The sequence below is a fragment of the Canis lupus genome, unplaced genomic scaffold (genome assembly GCF_011100685.1).
Source record: "Canis lupus familiaris isolate Mischka breed German Shepherd unplaced genomic scaffold, alternate assembly UU_Cfam_GSD_1.0 chrUn_S2234H2434, whole genome shotgun sequence".
Taxonomy (NCBI): domain Eukaryota; kingdom Metazoa; phylum Chordata; class Mammalia; order Carnivora; family Canidae; genus Canis; species Canis lupus.
Window position 1 is genome coordinate 22,708 of NW_023331120.1, and position 25,914 is coordinate 48,621.

General features: G+C 45.5%; 1 long non-coding RNA gene across 2 annotated transcripts; it reads right to left on the minus strand.

Annotated features, from left to right (window-relative positions):
• Nucleotides 1-1,117: 1,117 nt before the first annotated feature.
• Nucleotides 1,118-25,522, minus strand: LOC119879052. 2 transcript variants are annotated; one of them, XR_005387310.1, is made up of 3 exons: nt 25,323-25,522; nt 23,794-23,930; nt 1,118-1,252 (listed from the first exon to the last, which is right to left on the minus strand). It is a non-coding gene; the product is annotated as an uncharacterized LOC119879052 (long non-coding RNA). The 2 variants fall into 2 exon arrangements; XR_005387309.1 differs by lacking the exon at nt 1,118-1,252 and adding an exon at nt 23,162-23,185.
• Nucleotides 25,523-25,914: the final 392 nt, after the last annotated feature.

The window sequence follows — 25,914 nt, forward strand, 5'->3', positions numbered from 1 at the left end:
ATCGTCTCTGACCTCAAAGTCACTCAGAGTAGCTCCATTTGTACAGAGTCTCAAAGGATACAGAAAGTTTTATCCTCATGAGCTGGGACAGTTTCTTCTAGACTCGTGAAACATTCACTTATCATCTTCTGATTTTTCAGTAAATGAAACACTCATAAGTCATGAAGCTGTCATGGTCCTTCAGCCCCGTCCCTGCTCTGCTGATGCACATGTCGGCGCTCTGTGAAGCTGGGATCATTATTCCCTTAGCTTCAACCAGATGACTAGTTCCCATTATTTGATGTTTGCGTGGGAACACATAAATCAATTGCCACAGTCAAGATTATAAATGGTAAAAAAAAAAATAGCGTTCTAGAGAAAATCCCAGTGTGCTTGTTTAAGGAAAGTTTTTTCATATTCTCCAGAGCTGGAGGCAATTAAAAATCTGCAGATTGATTTTTTATATCATCTTTTTATAAAATGACCAGAAAGAGGTAAGAAAAACTTTCCTCCAACATGATGGATATTCATAGAGGGTGACATTAGTCAATATTAAGGAAATAAGTTGTGAAGTTCAAAATATGCATGAGTATTAACTTCACATTTTATATGGAAGAAGAACATACCACAGGCTATATTCCCCATCACTGGAATTTCATTGTATTTTGGAAGAGGCAGGAATGTAGAGGTGGTAAGGAGGCCAGGGATTGACACCAGGTGGAGGACAGAGGAGGGTGAGTGTGTGAGGTGTCTGTATTCATGGTGATGTCACTCTCCTACAGGGCCGTGTGATGGCGGCCACACCACACTGCTGTGTTTTCACAGCTCAGTAAACTACCCCAGACCGACAGCACCTTCGTGCAGGCAGAGAATGTCACCTAGGAGTCTGGGATCCATGATGGGGTACAGGTGACATCATTCCATCCACTGATCCAGTGAGGTGTGATCCCATGTCCCTGAAGGGGGAGGTTAGGAAGGATGGACCTGAGGAAGATCGAACAGACAGTTTGAAAAGGGAGCAAAGAAACTGCACATCAGCCCATAGTCCCAGATGACAGAGTGTGTCACCTGGACTGAGGTGTTAGTCTTTGTGATGAGTCCGACCCTTCCTGGAATTGAACCTTGATCTCCATGGTCACAGAGGGTGGGAGCCAGGGTTGTCCCTTCAGGAACAGAAGGTCCTGTGTTGTGAGGGTCTCAGCCTCTCCATAACCAATGTCAAGGTCGGGCCCTGCCCTTGTGGTTCTGGTGACGACTGCAGGACATCCTTCAGCTACAACACAGGAAACTGAAAAGTAAGGCTTGATCATCTATAAACCTGTAATTATAGCACATACCTGGTGCAACAGACAGAGGAGATCGTAGAGACAGAGCGAACCTGTGGCCTCCCCATCAGGAGTGTGGACAGAAGCTCAGCTGACAGAGGAAGGGGCTGGGGTCAGAGAAAGAGACAGAGAGAGATAGAGAGCGACAGATGGAGACCAGGCTTCGGGGACCCACACTGGAGTCCATGGCGGCAGCATCATTGATGTCTTGGTTCCATGTGCTTCGTGCCCTGTGGATGTGCTGACCCCAAACCTCACTCTAATCCTAGAGAAGAATCAGGACAGTGGGGAAAATTGAAGACCTTCCCTAGGGAAGAGGCACAGCAGGGAATTCTAAACATTTGGGACAATGAGGTGCAGCCTCAGGAAGGCTGGGTGTGACCTGAGTGTGGCCTGTCCTCCATGCACAATGCGTGAGGACCCACAGCACTGGAGTCAGGGGGCTCTGCTCTGGGCTCCTGTCAACTCATCTCATTCAGGGCAGACCAGGGTTGGGGCATCAGGGGACTGGGAGTCTGTCCCAGGGGTCCATTGGATACTTTCAGCTGGGAAGGCAGCCCCTGCATGTGTCTAGATCCAGGGCCTACCTGCTATCAGCCCGTGACTCCCAGACCTTAGATGGGTCCTACAGATGACAGACATCAAGAAGAGGTAGTGGGGGTTTTGAGCAAGTCACCAGAATGCAGTGCTCCTCCCCCAGGGGATGAAGGGATGAGAGAGACCCCCCAGCTTTGCCTCCCTGTGGCTGGGGTCCTGGGGGAGGTTGCAAGAGGATGCAAAGTTTGGTGTTTTTCACCATCCCTACTTCTTCATGATACCTGATGTCCTGGGCACTGCAGCCTGATCTTGGACATTCAGCTCATGCTTCTCCATGACTCCTCCTCCCCATCGGGTGTGAAGGTCTGCAAACACCCCCCCTAACACATGCTCACTGTCCTCAGCCCTCCTTGGAACAATCTCATGGGGGAGACAAAGAGGGGCATGTCTCACCTCATCAGACACAGTGGCTCATCCCTGGAGACCCACAGCAGATGGCAGGATCCACTACGCAACACACTGCAAAGACACTGCAGGGAAAGCCTTGGGAGACAGCCTGGACTGAGGGATGCTGCCTCCAGACTCCTGTCCCCCATCCTGCACCTGGAGAGGGGGCCCAAAGTTCAGTCTCATGATCCTGACCTGCTACACAGCACATCCACTCCAGGTCTGCTCACCAGGCCTGCACACCAGCCTCGAGCTGTGGGCACTGATGCTGCTGCTCAAGGTCAGGGTCCACCAATGCTGAGCTGGGAAATCAGTTTGTGCTCCTTTCCCAGATCTTCCACTCTTTCAGGCACAGAGAAACATCTCCCTCCCTGAGCCCTCCCTGCAGTGACAGCAGCATCCTCTGTAGGGCCCATCAAAGCAGAGACCCCTGTTCTCACCATCCTCTTCTCCCTTCTCTCCCCCTTCTTCCTCCTGCACAGGCCTGAGGGGATCCTGGAAGCACAGCCCCCTGCATCGCCACCTGCTATGTTCCTTCCTCATTTGCTCTGCCTTGAGCGCAGAGTTTCTTCAATCCTGCCCTGTTCTGTCCACCCTCCTGTTACCCTGACCCATCATCACCAGGTGGTCTTGCTCCTGTGAAGTTACTGACTCTCATCTGAATTTGAAGATCTTCATAACTTCTTTTGATTTTTTTTCTTGTATGACTCTTTGTGCAGACCAGGGTTACTCCTCTCTTGAGATGAATGTGAAAGGCCCCCCTCTGAGCAGCTCCTTAAATGTGCCAGGCTTCGAGGTCTCCAGCCCTACTCTTGATCCAATGACACCTAGGCAGATGCAGGCTCCTCCTCATCTCTGAGCTGCAGCCTGAGGATAAGGCTGACTCTTACTGTACAATCTGGCGCAGTGGTCCTGGTCACAGGGACACACATAGGAGGATGTGGGGCAACACCTCAGCCTGCCTACAGGCCTTCGAATGTGTCTGTCCCCCAATTTAACAGAATGGGAATACACACTGATTTTATTGGAAGTAGATTCTGGATCACCGTGTCCTTCCTCCTAATTTATAATTCCACCTTTTTGAACTCTCAGAAGAAATAAAAACTGGCAAGGAAAAGATAAAAAATATTCCTAGTGATCCAACTGGAAAATTAGAGCATGTTGACTGGGTGGTTCTTTTCTCTTCCCAAAGCATGTCTACTTAATAGTCAGAGCACTGGGCCCATCCCAGCAGGTTGAAAGATCTCCTCAGCTAGTCTCTGCCTTTCCAACCATCAGAGCAGAGACCTCCTCGCCCCCCCAGGCCCCTTTTCTCAGGACTGGCCATGGCTCACTGAGTCCCAAGGATGAGGTACTAGGATGTGAGATGCTGTGGGAGAACCAGGCCCAGGAGGAATTCCAGGCACAGAGCTGTGTACTTGAGGCACATTTGTGACATTAGTGATGTGGTTAGGCATGGGGGATTTGGGGTTCTGAAATGTTGTAAAAACCTGAACCTGCTCCAGGGACACTGGGTGAAGTAGTCCTGTGGATGTGACTTGCTACAGCTGACACCACTCAGGACCATGGGCATCCTCGTGAAGGCCTGTTCCTGATCCCCCAGTGCCTGCTTGTGGCCTCCTCTCCCCTGGTACACTGTGGAGCTTTGCAACATTGGTGGGTAGGGGGGGATGGCTTGGATGTGTGGGGAGGAGGAATCTGAGTATTTGCTGCAAATCCCTGTGTGCATGAATCTGTTGTGAAGACTCAAATGTAGAAATCCCCTTTTGCGGAGGGAAAAGCAGTGAAACGGATGTTACTATAGTAAGAGCTCTCCGGGAGAAGCCCTGAGTTGTGAGCTAGCACAGTCTTGACTGAGCTTCCAGGCTACAGCCTGCTCTTCTGCCACTGGTTTGTCAGCATGGCCACCTTACCACTGGGTTCCAGGTTGAGGAAGAATTATTATCAGTGTTGCTCACTTGGCTTGAACTACCTTGTCCCCGAGAACTACTGCTACTTGGGGAAGTAAGATACATGTCTCCCCTCCACTCCTGTCTGACTCCCTCCTTGCTTGTCCCCACCTAAGTCCCCCACCATCTCAAGTTCTACCTTCCTCCAACACTGCTGCTAAAGGCCATGTAGAGGTTTTATGACAATCTCTCCCTGTCTTACTTGTCTCTTGATACAGGCCTGGTCAGTCTGAGTGCAGGAGCAAATAGCTTCTCACTCAAGGTGGTGTCAGTGAGAAGGGGTTTGCCAAGAAGAGCAGAAGTCCAGCCTCTGCCACCAGCAATCCAGTTAGTTTCCTGCCGCCCTCCCTGTGGAGGCTGAGAAAATTCACGTCATTCCACCTCAAGTTAGCATTAGCACAAGTATAGCCATCTCAGGCTCCTGTAAATAAGAGCTGAACTTTACAGGAAAAACCGCAGAACACCCTTGACAGAGAGTCCCATATCAGAGTGAGAACAGAGCTCAGAACGCCCTTGACAGAAACAGAAAGTCCCGTATTGGAAAGTAAACAGAGCTTAAGAATTCCTCCACCCCTTCTGAAAATCCCCTAGACCAGCCCATAAAACCCAGCTGTAACCCCCCTCAGGGTCCAAGTCCCTGCTCTGCTGTGTCAGGTATACTTGGACCCAAGCTCAAACTTGTTAATAAACCCTCATGTACTTGCATCAGTGTCGGCTCCTTGGTGGTTTTCTCGGATTCGCAATCTTGGGCACAACACTCCCTTGGATACCCACTCCTGTGTCCCTGGATTTCCTGGTCATTCCCTGAGCTCTGGAACCTTAGCTGAGATGGGTTGATTACCTTTCTTCACAACTGATATTCCCTGTCATGTCCATTATTTGGCATGATATTGGATAAGACTTACTTTTGACCTAATCTTGGTCTCCAGGAGGGAGGAGCAAGATGGCAGAAAGAGTAGGTCCCCAAATCACTGTCTCCACCAAATTACCTAGAAAACCTTCAAATTATCCCGAAAATCTATCAATTCGGCCTGAGATTTAAAGAGAGACCAGCTGGAATGCTTCAGTGAGAAGAGTTCGCGCATCTATCAGGGTAGGAAGACGGGGGGGGAAAAAGAGATAAAGAAACAAAGGCCTCCAAGGGGGAGGGGCCCCGCGAGTGAGCCGGGCTGAGGCCGGGCGAGTGTCCCCAGGACAGGAGAGCCCCTTCCCGGAGGAGCAGGAAGCTGCACCGACCTTCCCGGGCGGAAAGGGGCACGCAGGAGTTGGAGCAGGAACCAAGGAGTGGAGGGGATGCCTCGGGCTCCCTGGGACAGTAAAAGAGCAACTGCGCACCCAGGAGAGTGCGCCGAGCTCCCTAAGGCTGCAGCGCGCACGGCGGGACCCGGCGGGACCCGGAGAAGCTGGAGGGGCTCGGGTGGCAGCTCCGCAGAGGGGGCTGTGCGCCCGGGAGCAGCTCGGGAGGGGCTTGGGCAGAGGAAGAGGCTCCCTGCGGAGGGGGCTGCGCGGTTTCCAGGAGCAGCTCGGAGGGGCTGGGCGGCGGGCTCCGCGGAGGGGTTGTGCCGGCCCGGGAGCGCGAATCCACCAGCGCAGACCCGGAGCACAGGGAGCAGGGACACAGCCCAGGATCCCGCCTCCCCCAGGACAGCAGAGGCCGGGAGGGCCCAGGACAGCAAGGACGCTCCTGCCCCGAGCTGAGCAGATCAGCGGCCCCGCCCCGGAGCCTCCAGGCCCTGCAGACGGAGTTCCTGCCGGACTGAATCCAGTTTTCCAGACCTGGCCCCGGCCACTGGGGCTGTTCCTCCTGCGGCCTCACGGGGTTAAACAACCCCCACTGAGCCCTGCACCAGGCATGGGCACAGGCAGCTCCCCCAACTGCTAACACCTGAAAATCAGCACAGCAGACCCCTCCCCGAGAACACCAGCTAGAACGGACAACATCCAGGAGAAGCCAAGGGACTTAAGTTCACAGAATCAGAAGATACTCCCCCGTGGTTCTTTTTTTTTTCTTTTTCTTTTCTTTTTTTTGTTTGTTTTGTTTTGGTTTGCTTTTTGATTTGTTTCCTTCCCCAACCCCCGTTTTTTTTTCCTTTCTTTTTCTTTCTCTTTTTCTTCTTCTTTTTTTTTTCTTTTCGTTTTTTTTCCCTATTTTTTTCTCTTTCTCTTTTCTTTCCTTCTTCGCTCCTCTCTTTTTCTCTTTTCCAATACAACTTGCTTTTGGCCACTCTGCACTGAGCAAAATGACTAGAAGGAAAACCTCACCTCAAAAGAAAGAATCAGAAACAGTCCTCTCTCCCACAGAGTTCCAAAATCAGGATTACAATTCAATGTCAGAAAGCCAATTCAGAAGCACTATTATACAGCTACTGGTGGCTCTAGAAAAAAGTATAAAGGACTCAAGAGACTTCATGACTGCAGAATTTAGAGCTAATCAGGCAGAAAATTAAAAATCAATTGAATGAGATGCAATCCAAACTAGAAGTCCTAACGACGAGGGTTAACGAGGTGGAAGAACAAGTGAGTGACATAGAAGACAAGTTGATAGCAAAGAGGGAAACCGAGGAAAAAAGAGACAAACAATTAAAAGACCATGAATATAGATTAAAGGGAAATAAACGACAGCCTGAGGAAGAAAAACCTACGTTTAATTGGGGTTCCCGAGCGCGCCAAAAGGGACAGAGGGCCAGAATATGTATTTGAACAAATTCTAGCTGAAAACTTTCCTAATCTGGGAAGGGAAACAGGCATTCAGATCCAGGAAATAGATCCCCCCCTAAAATCAATAAAAACCGTTCAACACCTCGACATCTAATAGTGAAGCTTGCAAATTCCAAAGATAAAGAGAAGATCCTTAAAGCAGCAAGAGACAAGAAATCCCTGACTTTTATGGGGAGGAGTATTAGGGTAACAGCAGACCTCTCCACAGAGACCTGGCAGGCCAGAAAGTGCTGGCAGGATATATTCAGGGTCCTAATGAGAAGAACATGCAACCAAGAATCCTTTATCCAGCAAGGCTCTCATTCAAAATGGAAGGAGAGATAAAGAGCTTCCAAGACAGGCAGCAACTAAAAGAATATGTGACCTCCAAAACCAGCTCTGCCAGAAATTTTAAGGGGGGACTCTTAAAATTCCCCTTTAAGAAGAAGTTCAGTGGAACAGTCCACAAAAACAAGGACTGAATAGATATCATGATGACACTAAACTCATATCTGTCAATAGTAACTCTGAACGTGAACGGGCTTAATGACCCCATCAAAAGGCGCAGGGTTTCAGACTGGATAAAAAAGCAGGACCCATCTGTTTGCTGTCTACAAGAGACTCATTTTAGACAGAAGGACACCTACAGCCTGAAAATAAAAGGTTGGAGAACCATTTACCATTCGAATGGTCCTCAAAAGAAAGCAGGGGTAGCCATCCTTATATGAGATAAACTAAAATTTACCCCAAAGACTGTAGTGAGAGATGAAGAGGGACACTATATCATACTTAAAGGATCTATTCAACAAGAGGACTTAACAATCCTCAATATATATGCCCCGAATGTGGGAGCTGCCAAATATATAAGTCAATTATTAACCAAAGTGAAGCAATACTTAGATAATAATACACTTATACTTGGTGACTTCAATCCAGCTCTTTCTATACTCGATAGGTCTTCTAAGCACAACATCTCCAAAGAAACGAGAGCTTTAAATGATACACTGGACCAGATGGATTTCACAGATATCTACAGAACTTTACATCCAATCTCAACTGAATACACATTCTTCTCAAGCGCACATGGAACTTTCTCCAGAATAGACCACATACTGGGTCACAAATCGGGTCTGAATCGATACCAAAAGATTGGGATTGTCCCCTGCATATTCTCAGACCATAATGCCTTGAAATTAGAACTAAATCACAACAAGAGGTTGGAAGGACCTCAAACACGTGGAGGTTAAGGACCATCCTGCTAAAAGATGAAATGGTCAACCAGGAAATTAAGGAAGAATTAAAAAGATTCATGGAAACTAATGAGAATGAAGATACAACCATTCAAACTCTTTGGGATGCAGCAAAAGCAGTCCTAAGGGGGAAATGCATCGCAATACAAGCATCCATTCAAAAACTGGAAAGGACTCAAATACAAAAGCTAACCTTACACATAAAGGAGCTAGAGAAAAAACAGCAAATAGATCCTACACCCAAGAGAAGAAGGGAGTTAATAAAGATTCAAGCAGAACTCAAAGAAATCGAGACCAGAAGAACTGTGGAACAGATCAACAGAACCAGGAGTTGGTTCTTTGAAAGAATTAATAAGATAGATAAACCATTAGCCAGCCTTATTAAAAAGAAGAGAGAGAAGACTCAAATTAATAAAATCATGAATGAGAAAGGAGAGATCACTACCAACCACCAAGGAAATACAAACGATTTTTAAAACATATTATGAACAGCTATACGCCAATAAATTAGGCAGTCTAGAAGAAATGGACGCATTCCTGGAAAGCCACAAACTACCAAACCTGGAACAGGAAGAAATAGGAAACCTGAACAGGCCAATAACCAGGGAGGAAAATGGAAGCAGTCATCAAAAAAATCCCAGGACACAACAGTCCAGGGCCAGATGGCTCCCAGGGGAATTTTATCAAACGTTTAAAGAAGAAACCATACCTATTCTACTAAAGCTGTTTGGAAAGATAGAAAGAGATGGAGTACTTCCAAATTCGTTCTATGAGGCCAGCATCACCTTAATTCCAAAACCAGACAAAGACCCCACCAAAAAGGAGAATTACAGACCAATATCCCTGATGAACATGGATGCAAAAATTCTCAACAAGATACTGGCCAATAGGATCCAACAGTACATTAAAAAAATTATTCACCATGACCAAGTAGGATTTATCCCTGGGACACACGGCTGGTTCAACACCCGTAAAACAATCAATGTGATTCATCATATCAGCAAGAGAAAAACCAAGAACCATATGAATCTCTCATTGGATGCAGAGAAAGCATTTGACAAATACAGCATCCATTTCCTGATCAAAACTCTTCAGAGTGTAGGGATAGAGGGAACATTCCTCGACATCTTAAAAGCCATCTATGAAAAGCCCACAGCAAATATCATTCTCAATGGGGAAGCACTGGGAGCCTTTCCCCTAAGATCAGGAACAAGACAGGGATGTCCACTCTCACCACTGCTGTTCAACATAGTACTGGAATTCCTAGCCTCAGCAATCAGACAACAAAAAGACATTAAAGGCATTCAAATTGGCAAAGAAGAAGTCAAACTCTCCCTCTTCGCCGATGACATGATACTCTACAGAGAATATTTTTTTTGAGGAGGAAACTGTCTTTTCAAATGCTGTGGATACTGCTCATGGCAACATGACTTTTAGTTTCACACATAGTGAGGATGTGAGACAATAAACCTTGGGCCCACAGGCCTTGTTTCTGAGTCTCTTTTCTTGAGAAGCTTCTGTGAGTGTCCTTTCAGGAAGAGTACTGTGTTGGGACACCTGTCCCTGAGGAGGGAGGAATGACGCACAGATTCTGATGTTGACTGAGGCACCACAGGTGTCCCGGGTGCACAATCAGGTGAAGGAAGAGAGCCCAGCTACAAATACTCCAGGGTCTGTGTAAAATTAGAAAAAATACTTTGGTAAATATTTTATTTATGTATTCATAAGAAACGTGAAAGAGAGGCAGGACACAGGCAGAGGGAGAAGCAGGGTCCCAGCAGGGAGCCCGATATGGGACTGGGTCCATGGACCCAAGGATCATGCCCTGACCCAAAGGCAGACGCTCAACTACTGAGCCACCCAGGCATCCCAACAAAGACTTTTAATACAAAATCTTGGACTTCCTCCTCTTGTCTCTCCTTTACTACACACACTAAATGTTTTACATATCATACTATTGTCCTTAAATCCTGTTTTTTAGGCTTTTGTATGTTTTGTTTCCTCTTCTTTTCTTCTTCCCTGAAACAAGCAATTCTGTGGGATGTGGTCCCTACTGGGTGTTCTACAACATATGTCAATGTAACACTTAATTTCTCTGTCCGGAGACTGTGTCAGAAGCACGCAATCAGAGGCTCAGTCCCTGGACACAGCTACCTTCTTTGATGCCAACAGAAAGGAATAGCTTACCCATACCTTCTTTCCAGCTTGGGTAGGAATCAGGAGTTCCGAATATTCCCTCCTCAGATATGATTAACATGCTAGAGCAGCTCACAGAACTCTGGGAAATACTTTATTCTGTTTTCCAGTCTATTAAACGACCTGATAAATGAAATAGGTGAGCTGCCAGGTGAAGAGACACCTAGGGCTAAATCTGGGAGTGACTTATGTGTAGAGCCTCTCTGCCTGTGAAGTTAGGATGCATCACGCTCCTGGCATGTATGTGTTCACCCTGCTGGAGCTCATTTCCTCTCTCTCAAGGATGGGGCTAGGCAAGTGAATTTTGCCAGCCTCTGACCAGCTCTTGATTTCTCTAGGGACCAGCCCCATCTGGAAGCGACCCAGGAAACCATACAGAGTACCCTCATTCAAACAAAGATGCTCCCAGGGCTCTCGTCACTTAGGAATTGATGAGGGTTTCAGGAGCCAGGAACCAGGACCAGACCTGACTGTAGTTTCTAAGATCTCACAATAATGTATCTCAGCTAAAAATAGGGCCAAGACAGTCATGCTCATACCCACATCTCATGCCATAAAATGTGACTCTTGTGTGACTGAGGACACAACCATAGACTGTATGTTAACACTCATCTTGATCACAGACACAATTTCCCCTTCATCTGAACCAACTGACAAATAGGCACAACTTCTTCAGACTCCCTGACAACACCTCCACCTCCATACTCCTCTTTTCTCCATCCCCTTGTTTCCTCATGCTCCAGTGTCTCTGGCTCTTCAGTTCTGAACTCTGTGTCCACGTGAAGATTTCAGAAAAAAATAACAATGCTCTTGGTGCCATTTCTGCTTTCCAGGGTCCATCTCTAGGCAGAAGTAGCAGAACTTGGACCAACATGGAATCCTGTCATCATCTGATTCCTGATCTCATCCCCAGATGTAGTTTGCAACACCCCACCAGCCTGGGGCAATCTCTGTAACATGGCAATGATATTATTTTATTTCCCACACATGGATGTTCTTTCATGTGTTGAGGGTTAACACATAGGAACTATTGGTGTATTTAATTTTTCATCTTCAGCATCACTGGAACCCCAAAGAAGGTCAGTGTCGACATAATTGGCACAGGAGAGTGTGGATTTTTATTTCACACACATCAACTATTTTTTTAAAATTTATCCATTTCTTTGAGAGAGAGAGAGAGGGAGAGAGAGAGAGAGAGGAAAGAGAGAGAGATAAGCAGAAGGAGAAGCAGGCTCCATGTAGGCAGCCGGATGTGGGGACTGGATCCCAGCCTCCAGGTTCAGGCCATGGGCTGAAGGCAGCAGTAAACTGCTGATCCACTTGGGCTTCCCAACACCAACTATTTTTCTTGTTTTTGAGAATGTTTGTTTCTAAACCCATCAGGACATTGACTCAGCCACACACTTTCCCATATCCATGAAGTCACATTCATTAACTCTTTTAAGAATGGTCCCTTGACAGAACGTAAAGACTGCTAACTCTGGGAAACGAACTAGGCGTGGTAGAAGGGGAGGAGGGCGGGGGGGTGGGAGTGAATGGGTGACGGGCACTGGGGGTTATTCCTGTATGTTAGTAAATTGAACACCAATAAAAAACAAATTTAAAAAATGTAAAAAAAAAAGAATGGTCCCTCAAGGGCACCCCAGGAAGGCCCCAGGGGACCCTGGGCACAGTGAGATATGTCTGTTAAGTGGAGGGGCAGGAAAAGTGACTATGGGGTCCCCCTCTGTGCTGTGCTTCCTGAAACCTGAAGACCCTTCAGCTGTGAGACTTGTGTCTTCAGGGTGAAAATGGACAGACATCTCCCACTGCACAAGACTCAATCTTCCTTTTCACAGGGTGTATTATCAGAGTTGATCTCCAAATTAATCATCCTTGTATCAATTCCATCCTGGTTTTGAAAGTGACATTCCAGACCTGGCCTTCTTTGGCTCCAGACTCCAGGACCTTGCAGTCTTACAGGAAGCCTGCTGTGAGGATGGGTTTGGAAGGAAATAACCCAAGAGGGTGGAGAAGCATAAGAGGGACAGTGGACCTGTGTCCTCATGCTTGGCCTCTGAAGGATAGGTGTAGTGAGTGTACATGTAGATTTTTCTGATTCTAGGTTGTCTGTGTGTGTGTGTGTGTGTACGTGTTTCTGACACCCCTCTCTCCTATTCTCTCATAGAGTGGTCTCTGCAGTTTCCAGGCTTCCCTCTCACTCCAGAAATCAGGGTCTTCCCTATTACAATTCTCCAAGAAGCATAATCCCCCATCAACAAGTAATACCAGTGACACTCAGTATAACAGTGCTCCTGTCACCAGGAAAGCCATGACATCCCTGAAGGCTCTAGTGTGGGCCTGAGGGTGATCAGTACATTGATTCTGTGAAAACAGGGGTGGTGATGCTGTCATGCTGCTTAAGGCCCATGGGGACCCTCAGAGCAAGGAAGAGATCTGGAAAACAGAGAGATGTCACAGAAAAAAATACACCGCGTCCTTCACAGAAGGGATCTAGGGGCAACCCATAACTGCTCTGGACATTAAAAAAATTTTTTTAATTGACGTTTCAATTTGGCAACGTATAGGCAATAACACCCAGTGCTCATCCAGTCAAGTGCCCCCCTCAGTGGCCCGTCACCCAGTCACCCCCACCCCCTGCCCACATCCCTTACCATGGCCCTTGTTCTTTTTCCCAGAGCTAGGATTCTATCATGTTCTGCCTCCCTTTCTGATATTTTCTCACTCATTTTTTCTCATTTCTCCTTTAATCTCTTTCACTATTTTTATATTCCCCAAATGAATGAGACCCATACACTGTTTGTCCTTCGGCGATTCACTTATTTCACTCAGCATAATACCCTCCAGTTCCATCCACATCGAAGCAAATGGTGGGTATTTGTCGTTTCTAATGGCTGAGGAATATTCCAATGCATACATAGACCAATCTCCTTTATCCATTCATCTTTTGATGGACACCAAAGCTCCATCCACAGTTTGGTTATTGTGGACATTGCTGCTATAAACCTGAGGGCGCAGGTGTCCCAGAATTTCACTGCATCTGCATCTTTGGGGTAAATCCCCAACAGTGCAATTGCTGGGTCATAGGGCAGGTCTATTTTTTACTCTTTAGGAACCTCCACACAGTTTTCCAGAGTGGCTTCACCAGTTCACATTCCCACCAACAGGCAGGAGGGTTCCCTTTTCTCCACATTCTCTCCAACATTTGTGGGTTTCCTGCCTTGTTAATTTTCCCCATTCTCACTGGTGTGAGGTGGTATCTCATGGTGGTTTTGATTTGTATTTCCCTGATGGTCAGTGATGCGGAGCATTTTCTCATGTGCTTGTTGGCCATGTCTATGTCTTCCTCTGTGAGTTTTCTGTTCATGTCTTTTGCCCATTCCATTATTGGATTGTTCGTTTCTTTGGTGTTGAGGTTAATAAGTTCTTAATAGATCTTAGAAACTAGCCCTTTATCAGACACATCATTTGCAAATATCTTCTCCCCATTCTGTAGGATGCCTTTTAGTTTTGTTGATTGTTTCTTTTGCTGTGCAAAAGCTTCTTATCTTGATGAAGTCCCAATAGTTCATTTTGCTTTTGTTTATCTTGCCTTCATGGATGTTTCTTTCAAGAAGCTACTGTGACCATGTTCATGGTGAATAATTTTCTTAATGTATTGTTGGATCCTATTGGCTAATATCTTGTTGAGAATTTTTGCATCCATGTTCATCAGGGATATTGGTCTATAATTCTCCTTGTTGGTGGGGTCTTTGTCTTGTTTGGAATTCAGGTGATGCTGGCCTCATAGAACGAGTTTGGAAGTATTGCATCTCTTTCTGTATTTCCAAACAGCTCTAGTAGAATAGGTATGTTTTCTTCTTTAAACGTTTGATAGAATTCCCCTGGGAAGCCATCTGGCCCTGGACTTTTGTGTTGGGAGGTTTTTGATGACTGCTTCAATTTCCTCCCTGGTTCTCAGCCTGTTCACATTTTCTATTTCTTCCTGTTCCATTATTGGTAGTCTGTGGTTTTCTAGAAATGCATCCATTTCTTCTAGATTGCCTAATTTATTGGTATATAGCTGCTCACAATAACTTTTTAAAATTGTTTGTATTTCCTTGGTATTGGTGTGATCTCTCCTTTCTCATTCACAATTTTATTAATTTGAGTGTTTTTCCCTCTTTTTTTTTTTAATAAGGCTGACTAATGGTTTATCAATCTTATTAATTCTTTCAAAGAATCAACTCCTGGTTATGTTAATCCATTCCACAGTTTTGGTCTATTTCATTGAGTTCTGCTATAATCTTTATTAATTCTCCCCCTTCTTCTGGGGTTGTAGGATCTATCTGCTGTTTTTTCTCCAGCTTCCTTAGGTTCAAGGTTAGCTTTTGTATTTGAGTTCTTTCCAGTTTTTGAATGGATGATTGTATTCCGTTGTATTTCCTCCTCAGGACTGCTTTTTGCTGTATCCCAAGTATATTTAACAGTTGTATCTTCATTCTCATCAGTTTCCATGAATGTTTTTAATTCTTCCCTAATTTCCTGGCTGACCCTTTCTTCGTGTAGCAGGATGGCCCTTTAACCTCCACATGTTTGAAATCCTTTCAAACTTCTTGTGAATTTGTTCTAGTTTCAAAGCATTATGGTCTGAAAATGTGCAGGGGATGTTCTCAATGTTTGGTATTGGTTAAGATCTGATTTATGACCTATTATGTGGTCTATTTTGGAGAACGTTCCATGTGCACTTGAGAAGAATGTGTATTCACTTGCTTTGGATGTAAGTTCTGTAAATATCTGTGAAGTCCATCTGGTCCAATGTATCATTTAAATCTCTTGTTTCTTTGGAGATGTTGTGCTTAGTAGTAGATCTGTCGATAATAGAAAGCGTTGTGTTCAAGTCACCAAGTATAAGTGATTTATTATCTACGTATGTCTTAACTTTGGTTATGAATTGATTGATATCCTTGGCTGCTCCCACATTCGGGGCATAAATATTCATGATTGTTAGGTCCCTCTTGTTGGATAGATTCTTTAAGTATGATATGTGTCCCTCTTCATCTGTAACTACAGTCTTTGGGATAAACTTTAATTTATCTGCTATAAAGATGGTACCCCTGTTTTCTTTTGAGGATCATTTGATTGGTAAATGGTTCTCCAACCTTTTATTTTCAGGCTGCAGGTGTCTTTATGTCTACAATGAGTGTCTTGTAGACAGCAATTAGATGGGTCTTGCTTTTTTATCCAGTCTGAAACCCTGCGCCTTTTGATGGGGTCATTAAGCCCATTCACATTCAGAGTTACTATTGAAAGGTATGAATTTAGTGTCATAATGATACCTATTCAGTCCCTGTTCTTGCTGGATTGTTTCCTTGAACTTCCTCTTTCTTTTTTCAGTGTCCCCTTTAATATTTCTTACAGGAGTTGGTTTGCTGTCACATATTCTTTCAATTTCTTCTTATTTGGAGGCTCTTTATCTCTCCTTCTAATCTAAATGAGAGTCTTGCTTGATAGAGTATTCTTGGCTGCATGTTCTTCTCATTTAGAACCCTGAATATATCCTGCTAGCCCTTTCTGGCCTGATAGGTCTCTGGAGATATCTCCACTTAACCTAATACTTCTCCCCATAAAGGTAGGGGTTTCTTGTCTCTTGCTGCTTTAAGGATTTCCCTTTACCTTTGCAATTTGCAAGTTTCCCTATTGAATTTTGAGGTGTTGAATTTTGATTTTATTTTTATGATATTAGGGTGGAATCTTTCTATCTCCTGGATCTGAATGCCTGTTTCCCTCCCAATGTTAGGGAAGTTCTCAGATACGTTTTGTTCAAAGACACCTTCTGCTCCTCTATCCTTTTCGTGTCCCCTGGATTCCCAATTAAAACGTAGATTTTTCTTTCTGAGGCTGTTGTTTATTTCACTTAACCTTTCCTCATGATCATTTAATTGTTTTGTCTTTTTTTTATCAGCTTCCTTCCTTGCCATCAACTTGTCTTCTAGTGTCACTCACTCCTTCTTCGACGTCGTTAACCCTGTCATTAGGACCTCCAGTTTGGATTGCATCTCATTTAATTGATTTTAATTTCAGCCTGATTAGATCAAAATTATGCAGTCATGTAGTCTCTTGAATCCTTTATGCTTTTTTTTTCCAGAGGCCACCAATAGTTTTTATAATTGTGCTACTGAATTAGCTTTCTGACATTGAATTGTAATCCAAATTACAGAATTTTGATTACAATTTTGTTTGTCAATAAGTCATTTGGAAAAGAAACAAATATTATATGGTCTTATTCATTTGGGCAATACAAAACTTAGTGAAAGGGAATAAAGGGAAAGCGAGACAATGAGTGAAAATATTTAGTGAGGGTGACAAAACATGAGAGATACCTAACTCTGAGAAATGAACAAGGGGTAGTGGAAGGGGATTTGGGAGGGAGTATGGGTGACTGGCTTATGGGCATTGAGGGGGGCTCTTGGCGGGATGAGCACTGGGTTGTTTATGCTATATGTTGGCAAATTGAACCGCAACAAACAAATTTAAAAGGAACAAATTGTGATTCATCATATAGGCAAGAGAAAAACCAAGAACCATATGATTCCTCTCATTAGATGCAGAGAAAGCATTTGACAAAATACAGCATCCCATTCCTGATCAAAACTCTTCAGAGTGCAAGGATAAAGGGAACATCCTCAACATCTTAAAAGCCATCGATGAAAGCCCACTGCAAATATAATTATCAACAGGAAAGAACTGGGAGCCTTTCCCCTAAGATCAGGAATAAGACAGGGATGTCCACTCTCACCACTGCTATTCAACATAGTATTTGAAGACCTAGCCTCAGCAATCAGACAACAAAAAGACATAAAGGCATTGAAATTGGCAAAGAAGAAATCAAACCTCTCCCTCTTCGCCGATGACCTGATACTCTACATAGAAAACCCAAAAGCCTCTACCCCAAGATTGATAGAAGTCATACAGCAATTGGTAGCATGGCAGGATAGCAAAATCAATGCCCAGAAATCAATGGCATTTTCTAGACACTAACAATGAGACTGAAGAAAGAGAAATTAAGGAGTCTATCCCATTTAACAATTGCACCCAAAAGCCTAAGATACCTAGGAATAAACCTCACCCAAAGACGTAAAGGATCATACCCTATAAATTATAGAACACTTCTGAAAGAAATTGAGGAAGACACAAAGAGATGGAAAATATTCCAATGCTCATGGATTGGCAGAATTATATTGTGAAAGTGTCTCTGTTACCCAGGGAAATTTGCACGTTTTAATGCAATCCTATCAAAATACCATAGACTTCCTTCAGAGAGTTAGAGCAAAAATATTTTAAGATTTGTGTGGAATCAGAAAAAGACCCCGAATAGCCAGGGGAATTTTACAAAAGAAAACCATATCTGGGGGAATCACAATGACAGATTTCAGGTTGTACTACAAAGCTGTAGTCATCAAGACAGTGTGGTACTGGCACAAAAACAGACACATAGATCAGTGGAACAGAATAGAGAACCCAGAAGTGGACCCTGAACTTTATGGTCAACTAATATTTGAAAAAGGAGGAAAGACTATCCACTGGAAGAAAGACAGTCTCTTCAATAGATGGAGCCTCAGTGTCCATCAAAAGATGAAGGGATAGGGATCCCTGGGTGGCGCAGCGGTTTGGTGCCTGCCTTTGGCCCGGGGCGCGATCCTGGAGACCCGGGATCGAATCCCACGTCGGGCTCCCGGTGCATGGAGCCTGCTTCTCCCTCTGCCTATGTCTCTGCCTCTCTCTCTCTCTCTCTCTCTGTGACTATCATAAATAAATAAAAATTAAAAAAAAAATTAAAAAAAAAAAAAAAAGATGAAGGGATAAAGAAGGTGTGGTTTATGTATACAATGGAATATTACTCAGCCATTAGAAATGACAAATATCCACCATTTGCTTCAACGTGGATGGAACTGGAGGGTATTATGCTGAGTGAAGTAAGTCAATCGGAGAAGGACAAACATTATATGTTCTCATTCATTTGGGGAATATAAATAATAGTGAAAGGGAATATAAGGGAAGGGAGAAGAAATGTGTGGGAAATATCAGAGAGTGAGACAGAACATAAAGACTCCGAACTCTGGGAAATGAACTAGGGGTGGTGGAAGGAGAGGATGGTGGGGGGGGGGTGAATGGGTGATGGGCACTGAGGGGGGCACTTGACCGGATGAGCACTGGGTGTTATTCTGTATGTTGGAAAACTGAACACCAATAAAAAATAAATTTATTATTAAAAAAAACAAAAAACAAAAAACAAAACAAAATACCATGGGCCTTCTTCAGAGAGTTAGAACAAATTATTTTAAGATTTGTGTGGAATCAGAAAAGACCCTGAATAGCCAGGGGAATTTTAAAAAAGAAAACCATAGCGGGGGCATCACAATGCCAGATTTCAGGTTGTACTACAAAGCTCTGGTCTTTAAGACAGTGTGGTACTGGCACAAAAAAAGACACATAGGTCAATGGAACAGAATAGAGAACCCAGAAGTGGACCCTGAACTTTATGGGCAACTAATATTCTATAAAGGAGGAAAGACTACCCACTGGAAGAAAGACAGTCTCTTCAATAGATGGTGCTGGGAAAATTGGACATCCACATGCAGAAGAATGAAACTAGACCACTCTCTTTCACCATACACAAAGATAAACTCAAAATGGATGAAAGATCTAAATGTGAGACAAGAGTCCATCAAAATCTTAGAGGAGAATACAGGCAACACCCTTTTTGAACTCAGCCGCAGTACCTTCTTGCAAGATACATCCACGAAGGCAAAAGAAACAAAAGCAAAAATGAACTATTGGGACTTCATCAAGATAAGAAGCTTTTGCACAGCAAAGGATACAGTCAACAAAACTAAAAAACAACCGACAGAATGGGAGAAGATATTTGCAAATGACGTATCAGATAAAGTGCTAGTTTCCATGATCTATAAAGAACTTATTAAACTCAACACCAAAGAAACAAACAATCCAATCATGAAATGAGCAAAAGGCATGAAGAGAAATCTCACAGAGGAAGACATAGACATTGCCAACATGCACATTAGAAAATGCTCTGAGGGATCCCTGGGTGGCGCAGCGGTTTGGCCCCTGCCTTTGGCCCAGGGCGCGATCCTGGAGACCCGGGATCGAATCCCACATCGGGCTCCCGGTGCATGGAGCCTGCTTCTCCCTCTGCCTGTGCTCTGCCTCTCTCTCTCTCTCTCTGTGTGTGACTGTCATAAATAAATAAAAAAAATTAAAAAAAAAAAAAGAAAATGCTCTGAATCACTTGCCATCAGGGAAATACAAATCAAAACCACAATGAGATACCACCTCACACCAGTGAGAATGGGGAAAATTAACAAGGCAGGAAACCACAAAGGTTGGAGAGGATGTGGAGAAAAGGGAACCCTCTTACACTGTTGGTGGGAATGTGAAATGGTGCAGTCGCTCTGGAAAACTGTGTGGAGGTTCCTCAGAGTGTTAAAAATAGACCTTCCCTACGACCCAGCAATTGCACTGTTGGGGATTTACCCCAAAGATATAGATGCAATGAATCGCTCGGACACCTGCACCCTGATGTTTATAGCAGCAATGTTCACAATAGCGAAACAGTGGAAGGAGCCTCGGTGTCCATCAAAAGATGAATGGATAAAGAAGATGTGGTTTATGTATACAATGCAATACTACTCAGCCATTAGAAATAACAAATACCCACGATTTGCTTCAACGTGGATGGAACTGGAGGGTATTATGCTGAGTGAAATTAGACAATTGAAGGACAAACATTATATTCTCATTCATTTGGGGAATAAAAATAATAATTAAAGGCAATATAAGGGAAGGGAGGAAAAATGTGTGGGAAATATCAGAAAGGGAGACAGAACATAAGGACTCCTAACTCTGGGAAAGAACTAGGGGTGGTGGAAGGGAGAGGAGGGCTGGGGGGGGTGAATGGGTGACAGGCACTGAGGGGGGCACTTGACAGGATGAGCACTGGGTATTATTCTCTATGGTGGCGTATTGATCACCAATAAAAAATAAATTTATTATTAAGAAAAACACTATTATCATTGGGCAAAATAAATGGCACATTTGTGTTTACCCTTCAGCATAACAACTGAAAGGCCGGTGACTCCCACATGAGATTCTAGAAAAAGCTGAAGGACACATAGTGCCATGCTGGATGCCACTTGCCAGGGGACAGTTTACAGGCTTTTGTTATTTACCCTGTTTGAATGTCCTGTAAGGGTTCTTCAGGACATCAGAATAAAATGAACATATTCTAGGATTGAAAATGCTCCATGATTCAAAGATCACAGTTTGGTAAAAATTTGCAAGATATGTAATAGATCACATCCTTAGATTCAGATAGACTTTGTGATATAAGAAAGTGATTTAATCATATAGACTCAACATTTACTGGTGAATAATATTATCTTTTTTCTCTATAGTCATAGGTTTCTCTGAGTAAAGTGGGTGTTTGTGCATAACTGTGTCATATATTTCTTGTTGGGATTTTGTGCCAGGTTTTATCATTTGCTCCTTTTGTTATTTCCCCACCTTAATTTCTCATTGGGTATTTTCTATATCCTGGCAAGACCAGTATTTATTTTAAATTCCTACTCAGATATTTTGACTACCTGGTTATCCCTGAACAGAAATTTGCATTTCCTCAAAGTCACATGCAAATATAACTGTATGAACTCAGGGAGTATTCCCAGATTTCATGTTTGAACTTTCTTTCTTTTAAGATTTCATTTATTTATAAAAGTCAGAGGGAGGGAGAGAGAGAGAGAGAGAGAGAGAGAGAGAGAGAGAGAGGCAGAGACACAGGCAGAGAGAGAAGCAGGCTCCATGCAGGGATCCTGATGTGGGACTGGGTCCTGGGACTGCAAGAGCACACCCTGAGCCGAAGCCAGACACTCATCTGATGAGCCACCCAGGCATCCCTTGTTGGAACTTTCGTAAGGAATCCAGGATCTTCAGTAAGAATCCAATATCTTCAGAATATAATGCAGTAGTAAACATGTTTCTCCTAGGCATGCTTTCCTTATCTCCCTTTGATTTTCTCAGATCCAGTTCAGGATTCTTTGCAACATTTAGTTCTGAATTCTCCTTAAGCATCTCTCACTGTGACACTTTTTCAGACTCTTCTTGATTTGGTGACTTTGTCCACACTTTATGAGGGGAGATCATTCCTAACATCCCACAGTGCTAACTGCATGCACCTGTTACTTGAAAGCTCTATACTGGGATGTGTCCCTTCTTCCACCATTTATTCATTTCTTCAAACAGTTAACAATAAGGATCATGGACAGCTATTTTAGACTTTGAAATTCTGTCTGTGACCAAGGTGGTTGTTAACATACGGGCTATGGTTGTGTCCTCAGTCACACAAGAGTCAGATTTTATGGCATGAGATGTGGGTATGAGCCTGACTGTCTTGGCGCCATTTTCAATTGAGACATCTTATTGTGAGATCTTAGAAATTACAGTCAAGACTACCCCTGGTTCCTGGCTCCTGAAACCATCATCAATTCTTAAGTGACAAGAGCACTGGGAGCATCTTTGTTTGAATGAAGGCACTCTGTGTGGGCTCCTGGGTGGCTCCCTAGAGAGATGGGGCTGGTCCCTAGAGAGATCAAGCCCTGGTATGAGGCTGGGAAAATACACCTGTGTAGCCTCATCCTTGAGAAAGAGGGAATGAGATCCAAGAGGGTAGGCACATCCATTCCAGGAGCGTGATACATCCCAACTTCACAGGCAGAGAAGCTACTACACATAAGTCACTCCCAGATTTAGCCCTAGGTGTCTCTCCACCTGGCTGTTCACCTATCTCATTTATCAGATCCTTTAATGGACTGGCAAACAGAAGAAAGAGTTTCCCAGAGTTCTGTGAGCTGCTCTACAAAGTTAATCAAATCTGAGGAGGGAATCATGAGAACTCCTGATTCTTACCCAAGTTGGACAGAAGGTAAGCTATTCCTTCCTGTTGGGATCAAAGAACGTAGCCGTGTCCAGGGACTGAGCTCTGATCCTGTGCATGTGACACAATCTCTGGACAGAGAAATTAAGTGCTGCATTGACATACATTGTAGAACACCCAGTAGGTACCACATCCTACAGAATTTCTGGTTTTGGAGAAAAGAAGAAAAAAAGAAAACAAAACAAAACCTAAAAAAACGTAGGATTTAAGACAATCGTATGAAGCAAATGGTGGGTATTTGTCATTTCTAATGGCTGAGTAATATTCCATTGTATACATAAAGAGAGAAGAAATGTGTGGGAAATATCAGAAAGGGAGACAGAACATAAAGACTCCTAACTCTGGGAAAGAACTAGGGGTGGTGGAAGGGGAGGAGGGTGCGGGTGGGGGTGAATGGGTGACAGGCACTGAGGGGGGCACTTGACAGGATGAGCACTGGGTGTTATTCTGTATGTTGGTAAATTGAACACCAATAAAAAATACATTTATTATTTAAAAAAAGACAATAGTATGATATGTGAAACATGTAGTGTGTGTAGTAAAGGAGAGACAAGAGGAGGAAGTCCGAGATTTTTGTTTTTAAAGTCTTTGTTGGGATTCCTGGGTGGCTCGGTGGATGAGCATCTGCCTTTGTCTCAGGGCATGATCCTTGGGCCCTTGGATCCAGTCCCACATCGTGCTCCCTGCAGGGACACTGCTTCTCCCTCTTCCTGTGTCCTACCTCTCTTTTCATGTTACGCAGGGTGCAGAATCTGGCTTTAGTGCCTGGAGACACAGAGACGGGGGTGGCTGGTAGCAGAGGCTGGGACAGGGTACCTACAAACACGGACATGCATGAGTGACAGAGCATTTTGCCAGAAGCTTCTCAGTTGTGGGGGCTGTTAACATCTTGGAAGCTCCCCCAGAAGTCAGATTTTGTCTCTACCTGACCAAAGAGACAGGAACAGGAGGACAGGTATCTACCCCATGTTTCTGAAGACCCTGCCACCACAGTGGGACTGGCCTGTCCCAGGAGTGTCATATCTCACTGCTGACCCAGAGAAATGAAAGTGCTTTTTATGCAACTTTGCACCTTCTGCCCGACTCTCAGACTCTACTTGATTACTGATTCAGGATCAGAGGTAGGACCTGAGGACAAAAAGGCTGAGAACAGGCTCTGTTCAGAGTGGGAAACAGGGATGGGTGGAGGAAGCAGCTGTGGGAACCCCACAGGACACTGCCCAGGAGTCTCTGCCAGGCCCTGAGGGCACCAGGGTGCTGGGGTCTCAGCCTCTGCCCAGCCCTGAGGTCCAGGGCCTCCCCCAGCTGGGAGGGTCTCCCTGCTGGACCCAGGAGATGCACAGTGCCACCTGCTGGTTACATGTCCCACTCAGGGTCCTCAGTGTCCTGAGGTTAACATCCAGAGTTGTGTCACCAACACTCACCTGTGACATGAAAGACTGTATGAAGCAGCATGTGGGGTCTGATGCAAGGAACATGGATACACTGTCTGTGGCTGAGAGATTCCCACATGGAGGGAACAGTCATCCAGCTATAATCACTCCTGTGACTGTGGGAATGTCTACAAAATAAAAGTCATGCAAAAGACTAAGCCTATCCCACCTGTGGGACATTTCGGGAGCTCCTCATTGGAGCGCCTTTCAAGTTCATCTCAAGAGAGGAGTAACCGTGTCCTGCACAAAGAGTCATAGAAGAGAAAATCAAAGCAGGGCATAAGGATCCTCAAACCAGGATGGAAGGCAGTGATTTCACAGAAGCACCAGCACCTGGTGACATTTGGGTCACCTCCCTGGTGAGATCCCCTCATTTGGGGATCTCCTCCCTGGATGGGTGGGCAGAGAGGACAGGGCAAGACTGAAGATATCAAGTTGTCAGGGCAGAGCAACTGAGACAGGGACACAGCAGGTAGGGATGCAAGCAGCTGTGCTCCCAGGGGCCTTTCAGGCCTGTGCAGCAGGAGGAAGGCAGGGAGAGAAGGAGGAAGAGGATTGTGTGAACCAAGGTCTCTACTATGACAGGCCCCTGAGAGGGTGCTGCTGTCAGTACAGGGGAGCCTCAGGCAGGGAGAGGATTCTCTGTTCATGAAGGAGTAGAAGATCTGGGGAAGGAGCACAAACACTGAATTCCTAGCTCAGAAATGGGGGCCCCAGACCTTGAGCAGCAGGAGCAAGGCCCATGGCCTGAGGCTGGTGTGCAGGCCTGGTGAGCAGGCCCCAGGGTGGGTGTGACTGGGAAGGGGGGACAGTAGCCTGGGACAGACCCAGAGCCTCCTCCCCAGGTGCAGCAGGGGGACAGGAGTCCTGGAGGCAGTGTCCCTGGAACCCCACGGGAATGTGCAGGCAAGGCTGAGGGGAGTGAGCATTTGTTAGGGGGATGTTTGCAGACCTTCTCACCCCAGGGGGAGGAGAATTCAGGGAGGAGCATGAGTTGAATGTCCAAGGTCAGGCTGCAGTACCTGGGACAGTGGGCACAATGAAGTGGGGGTGGAGATGAACCCTAACTTCTGCACCCACCTGCACATCCCCAGGACCTCAAGCACAGGGAGGCAGAGCTGGGGGCTCTCTCATCCCTTCTGCAACTGGGAGGAGGAGAATATATCCTGGTCAACAATTCCGCCCCAAATTCCTCTCCCTGATTTTGGTCATGGAGGGGCCCTGGAGGATCCTCCTGAGCTGTGGGGGCCTGGAGCTGACAGCAGGTGGGCCCTGGACCTAGACACACGCAGGAACTGCCTTCTAGGGCCAGCACCCCATGGACCCCAGGGGAAGAGCCCCAGTCCCCTGCTGCCCCAGCCTGGGTACCCCCTGACTGATGAGGGGACAGGAACCCAGAGCAGAGCCCCCTGCCTCCCGTGCTCTGGGTCCTGACCCCTTCTGCATGGAAGACAGGCCATAACAAGTCACACCAGCCTTCCTAAGGCTGCACCTCATGAACCCAAATGTCTCAGAATCACCTGCTGTGCCTCCTCCCTGGGGACTGTCTTCAACTGTCCCCACTGCTCCACTGCTTCTCCAGGATCAGAGTGAGGCTCAGGGTCAGCACGATCCCCAGGGCAGGGAGCACATGGACAAGGACATCAGGGATGTTGACCCCATGGACTCCACTAGGGTCCCTGAAGCCTGGTCTCTCTCTGTGTCTCACCCCAGCTCCTTCTCTGTGCGGAGCCTTGTCCACACTCCTGGTGGGGAGACCACAGGCTCGCTCTGTCTCTATGATCTCCTCTGTCTGTGGCCCCAGGTGTGTGCTATAATTACAGGTTTATAGATGACCAAGCTCTATTTTTCAAAGTTTCCTGTGTTGTAGCTGAAGGACCTCTTGCAGTCATCACCAGATCCACAAGGGCAGATCCGACTTTGACATTGGTTATGGAGAGGCTGAGACCCTCACTACACAAGACCTTCTGTTCCTGAAGGGACAACGCTGGATCCCACCCTCTGTGACCACGGAGGTCGTGGTTCAATTCCAGGCACGGCTCTGACACATCACAATGCCTGACCCCCCCCCCGGGGACACACTCTGACATCTGGACTAAGGGGCTCATGTGA